Source organism: Micromesistius poutassou (genome assembly GCF_964030765.1).
Source record: "Micromesistius poutassou genome assembly, contig: SCAFFOLD_5490, whole genome shotgun sequence".
Taxonomy (NCBI): Eukaryota; Metazoa; Chordata; class Actinopteri; order Gadiformes; family Gadidae; genus Micromesistius; species Micromesistius poutassou.
In genome coordinates, this window is record NW_028179845.1 from 1 (window position 1) to 6326 (window position 6326).

At 48.5% G+C, this 6326-nt stretch overlaps 1 long non-coding RNA gene across 1 annotated transcript; it reads left to right on the forward strand.

The window, feature by feature from the left end:
- Positions 1-315: 315 nt before the first annotated feature.
- On the forward strand, positions 316-4156 carry LOC311371359. The gene is made up of 3 exons (XR_014641063.1): positions 316-377; positions 3047-3128; positions 3749-4156. It is a non-coding gene; the product is annotated as an uncharacterized lncRNA (long non-coding RNA).
- The last annotated feature ends 2170 nt before the right edge of the window (positions 4157-6326 follow it).

Below are 6326 nucleotides of genomic sequence, written 5' to 3' on the forward strand. Positions count from 1 at the left end.
ACAGACAGACAGACAGACAGACAGACAGACAGACAGACAGACAGACAGACACACACACACACACACACACACACACACACACACACACACAGCATATCAACACACTCGTACCAGCCTATTACAATGGTAATATGTTCATGTAATAATCACAGGGTTTCTGTACTGAGGGGCCGTAGTCTTGGTCCTCACCGGTGCTCCTCATGGTGTGTGCTGAAGGCCGTGGTCGTGATTAGGTTAAACATACGAGAACATCACACACACGTTCACACACACAGATCAGGAATCAACCCATCTCTCTCCTCCGTCTTCTCCGCAGCTCTTCGGCTTTGTTTACGCCTGTTACGTGAGCAAAGTCTTCCAGGATGACGAGGACAGCTGTAAGTGTTTTTTTTCATTTTTCGAATGTTCCCTCTGCTCTCTCTCTCGCTCTCTCTCCCGGCCTTGTTATCTCTCCGGGCTCATGTCTGCTGAAGGGACGAGTGGCCGACGAGTATCAACTCTCTTGAGTAACTGCTTTAGTTTTTGTTGCCGTGGCAGCGGTGGCGAGGGAGCATGGCTCGCTATTGTGTTTTCCGATTGGCTGACTCAAGGTGAGAGATAGAGATAGTCTCTCTCTCTGTCTCTCCGGAGGATTCTGTCCGTTGTGGCGTGGGAGCTCCACTCGTCAAACATGTATTTTCAGTTCGCTTTCTGTCTGTCTGTCAGTGTACCAGTCAGATTTGCTTGTCTATCTTGTCTATCTATCTTGAGTCTGTCTGTGTATCTTTTCTGGTCTCCTGTGGTCTGTCTGTCTGTCTGCTTGTCAGTTTGTAGCTCTGCCATTTTTGGGAACATCACGTCGCATACTGCATTCCTGGCAGTGTATGAAAAATGCCCTGAAATCTCTTGATTCCTTGTGACTGGATATTGTGCTGTTATGATATGTAACTGAATACGTCTTATGATAATATGATATGTTATTTAATACATGATTGGTTGATAGAATGACACTAGTTGATCCTGGGTGGATTATGAGATACTTAATGAAATGAAATAGAAACTAAAACCAACACATCACGTTCAAGGACAACGATTCAGGGGTTTTTATTTCTTAAGGGGATACAACAGTGAAATATCGGTCCTTGGTAACGAGTGAACGGCTCTCTAATGGAGACACATGGGCCGGCAAACAGCCACGTTATTATGATTCACGAGGCCACCGCCTATGCTGAACTCTACAGCGTTTATGGGCAGTGAGCAGGGCCGGCCCAAGCATTTTGGGGGCCCTAAGCAGAATTCGTTTCAAGCCTTTGGGGCCCCCCCCCCCTCCCACCACCGCAGAGTCGTCTGTGCTTGATGATTATTGACACAAACGGCACACCATGTCACATTATAAGTTGCATTTATACAGGAATGTATTGTGAACTACGGCCCCCCTGGGCAAAGAAGCATAAAGACCCCCCCCCACCCCCCCCCCCCCTCCTCCAATTTGTGCAAAAGTGGGTGTACATGAGGGAGTGGGGGTGGGTCTGGGGGTCCTCCCCCAGAACATTTTGAATTTGGTAGATGTGATATCCTGTATGCTGGTGCATCTTGGGGATGGCCAGCTGGAGAGGGGCGATACCTTCATTCGTTCTGATTCATAGCCTATAACCTGACTTGCAGGGCCTGAACAAGCGAACTAATATAGCACTGGGTTTAGCTGCCCCAAACCATGAGCCTACTTTAAAGGCCTAGCCTATATTTGGTCCATATTTGATACATTCAGGGTTCCACACAGACAGTTTGTGGCATAAGCAGAAGTTCATGATTTAGAGAGGCTTTTAGATATATCACGTCACATGTCGTGTGATATTTACCTGAGGGGCCCCATTCAGACATCAACCCCATAACCCATTCTGTATGATTAAGACATATCACATTCTGTGTTTGATCTGGGGCCCCACTGAGAGGGTCATCCACCATGGCGTGTATAGTATACCTATATGGTATAGTATACCATATAGGTATACTATATGGTATATATATATATATATATATCTATATATATATATATAGTATAAATGTACACCATGTATTAATATAGTTGTTAATTACCCCAAACCAGTGTCTTTTTAACCTCAGAGGGTACTGAGATCACAAATCTATTTTAAACTCTCATATTTGAAGTGAAACACTGAGTGTGGTTTATTGAACTTGAATTAAAAAAGAGAGAGCATCACATTGACAAACCCAATCCAAAGGAGAAGAAAGTAAAGGCGTATTCACACCTGCCTTGTTTTGGTTCGAACCAAACCAAAAAAATAAATCTCCGGTGCGGACCTTCTGGGCTGGTGTGAACACAGACCATCATCACAGACCATCGACCTCTGGAGCGGACCAGACGGCCGGGGCCGAGACCCAGCAGGAGAGGAGGTCTCGGTTCCAAACGCTTCAATGTGAAAGCGACCTCGGTCCGATCCAGTTCTAAAAGTCCTTCGCCTCATTGGACGTAACAGGCGCCCGCTCAGTCGCGCGCATTATGGGAATTATTGTTTGATTCGTTTTTTGTTGTTTGATATCGTTTGATATCCGGGTCCGATATCCAACAGACGTTCCGTCTCCTCCGCTCCGCGTTGAGCCACGACTCATCTTCACCCCACGCTGCGACAAAAGCACGTAAAACGTCTGCTGGACAACACACATAGAGATGCTGAAGCATGTAACACGTTCAGCAGCAGGCTGAGGGAGGAGGAGTTGGACCGGTCCGCAGGTCAACAGACGTCACGCTGGATATCCGTGATTGTTTACTTTCACTGGCGCTTTCCCCCCCCTTTTTTTTTATTAAACGCTTTACCCCGCCCCAGACCTCTTTGTCAAATGATGGAACAATCTTTGCACACATGTGGGTTTGTTGGGGTTTGTTGTCAAATTCTGAGGACTGTTGCGATAAATTGCAATGTGAAAAGGAACCGCACCAAACCAAAAACTAAACATTGTACTTTGGTCCGGACCAAAGAGAGCGAACTGAAGGACTTTCCTGGTGTGGATACTAACCCTAACCCTGCCCTCTGGTCCCTCCCAACAGTCGACTTCATCGGTGGCTTTGACTCCTACGGCTACCAGCCCCCACAGAAGTCCTCGCACCTTCAGCTCCAGCCACTTTACACGTAGGTATCACCTCGTTTAGATTTAGCTCACATTGTTTATATGTTGTTTACTTTACGTGACCGGAAGCTTGAATGGTTGTAAGTCGCTTTGTATAAAAGCGTCTGCAAAATCCCCTCGATGTAAATGTACTGTAAAGGGATGGCTCAACCTACTAGTGCACCTAACCGTGTGAGCAGTATGCCTCGGAGTGACCCAGGTTCAAGTCCCACCTGCCGTCCTGCCACACCTCCTACATTACATTTCTCCATCCCGATTCCCTCTCTTAACCATAATGTCCATAAAGACACAACAAGTAAAAGTGTGTACACGCTTTCACCTCATCATATTAGATGGGTTGTGTATATATATACGGTAGATGTGTTGGTAGTGCAGTATGTATTTATTTTTCATTAGTAGCGAAAATAATAAAATCTGTAATTTACATTTGATCTCCCCTGTTTAACTTGCACTAGTTAGCTAGGACTAGATAGTCCCATCTGCTCTAGCAGCTGAAATCCCCTTCAGCTTTGACTGAACGTATCTTACTCGTGTCTCAGGCTGCGTTGTACAACACTGGCCTGTATTGAAAGCTGTCAGCGCTGTGCTGACGATGTGCGCGTCCATCTCCCCATCACCACAGGGCTGGTTAGGTGACATCAGCGCCCCCGTGAGGCTGAACCGTGACAGTGCCAGCTGTGGATGGAAACCTGGTCACCATGACAACACTCGGCTGTGTGTGTCACAATCACACTGAAGAACGGATTTCCCCCCCCACCCCCCCCAACCCCAACCCCCCCTCATCCAGGAGGAGAGCGATGTCTTCGTCTATGTGTGTGTGTGTGTGTGTGTGTGTGTGTGTGTGTGTGTGTGTGTGAGAGAGAGAGTGAGAGTGAGAAAGAGAGTAAGAAAGAAAGAGAGTGAACTGGAGAGAGTGTGCATGTGAGCCAGAATGTTGTGTGTGTGTGTGTGTGTGTTGTGTGTGTGTGTGTGTGTGTGGGTGTGTGTGTGGGTGTGTAAGTGAGAGTGAGGGAGAGAGAGAATGCTAGCGAGAAAGAGAGAGACATTTACCCTGAACAGAATGCACAGAGCTCAGGGACGTACCAGCATGCCGTGACGACGTGATGGAGGAGACAGGAAGCAGAGAACAGGAAGTGGGTGGGCGGAGCTACAGGACAACGACTAAAGAGGTCATCCGGGACACACTTCAACAAACTGCCAGCTCGCCACACTCCCGACAGTGTGTGTGTGTGTGTGTGCGTGTGCGTGTGCGTGTGCGTGTGTGTGCGTGTGCGTGTGTGTGTGCGTGTGTAGCTTGTCCTCAGTGAAGACACCCTGGACTCTGTCACTCGGTGCCCCTCTTGTGTTTTCTGGTTTGGGTGTCACGTGACCATGATGATGATGATGATAATTAGGATAATAATAATAATAATGATAATGATAATAATAATAATGAAAGAGGCACCGTTCTTCCATATCGTTGTTTTAGAATGTGATGATGTCATGCTAGAGCAGTCTTAACGAGAAAAACGCTCGGTCCCAAAGCCATCAGTACTCCACACTGTCCGCTGAATTACAGACCGTCCCCCGCCCCCCCCACCTCCCCCCCAACCCCCCCCCCCCCCCCCCCCCCCCGCCGGGGGTAGTCCGGGTAACACTAAACCACTAAACTGTTGCAAATCCCGGAATTTAGCGTATAGGGTTCGTGGTGCACCAGGAAGCTGCGTGCGCGACTGACTACGTGTGATTGTGACAGTACGTGTCAAAGCGTCACGCGGTCGGCGGGCGGGCGTCTCCAAATCAAAAGGTCCTACGCTTATTGTTTAAGCACAAAAAACCATCCGTCCTACACATGTAATCTGTAAGTTAGATGGCGTTGGGATTTGGCAATAGTGTGTCTGGGAGGGAGGGGGAGGGGGGGGCGGGGCGGGGGGGACGGGGGACTGTGCATGTAAATATAACCAGCCAGTAATTGTTTTGTTGGTTTTTATATCTAGAAATGGGAGGGGTCACTTTTAGGGGCTGGGGTCACAAGGGGGGAGGGGGGAGGGGGGGGGGGGCGGGGGGGTTGGAATAGGTGGGAGGCAAGACACAAACTCAAAGTTTCTCCATCACACCTGCGCCGCAGCCTGTTGCCACTAGCGACGGCTCTTAAGGATATCTGTGTGCGCTGGGGGACGAGTGTCCTCCTAAAAGGGAGGATTTTAATTTGTTGCTGCCGATAGGAGATACGAAAATACAAGCCGGTGGTCTACATAGAGAGGATGTGGGATCCTTAATGAGTGTTGAGCGAGGTTCAAGGTAATAAAAAAAAAAAAATCACTTTCTAAATTAAACCCGACTTCTGTTGTGATTTCTGATTCATGTGCACACATTTGAAAACGTTTTTTTCCCCTCATTGCATTAATCTAACGCCCGTTGTCAATCGCTACTAAAATCTATCAAGTATTAAAAATAGATGAGGAGGAAAAAACATCCTACATCCTTCAAGGTATGTAGGATCCTTCTGGTTCTGATGCTGAGTTTTCGGTCACCTGAAATCACCCTAACCAAGGTCTGCCCAAACCTGTTTTGCATTGAAGCCCAGAGGTTTGTTGATTGCCTACCTATTCTTTTCACACTAATGCGCGGCATGCCCACCACACCATTTACCGTCCCCCTGATATATTATCATAGCCCAGCGTGTGTTTATTTACCGGCATAAACACCCACCCATTTTAAATTGTCCGAAACGACGCAAGTACTACCAATTAATGTCATCTCGCTGTGTATAAAAAGGAAACCGAGTGTCGAATCATAATTTTAAAAAAAAGTGTCGTCCCAAAGCGTAATAACTACATACTTGCACCCATAATAACAAAGGGTTCATCGCGGCGACCCTCCCCTCCTAGTTGGCGCAATGAACCGCACGCTCGCTCACACTTTCCCATCATGCAGTGCTCTCGCCTGCTCCCATCGAGCCGCCATGTTGTCGGAGTGATTGCCTGGGAGTCGGAGAGAAACTGGGGCCGAGATCCGTGACCATCCACCCTCTCCGCCTGTAAGTATCGCCCCGCAGCCGTTCGCAGGTGCCCGTACCGCGGCCCGCGCGCACGTAGGTGCCGGTATTGTCCCGGATCGCGCCCCGGACGGGTGCGTAAAAGGGGACGTGTTTCAGGGGGCGCTCCGTCTCCCTCCTCCTTAGCTCTTTCCTCCCCGTTGTGTCGCTCTTCCGCTCCGGA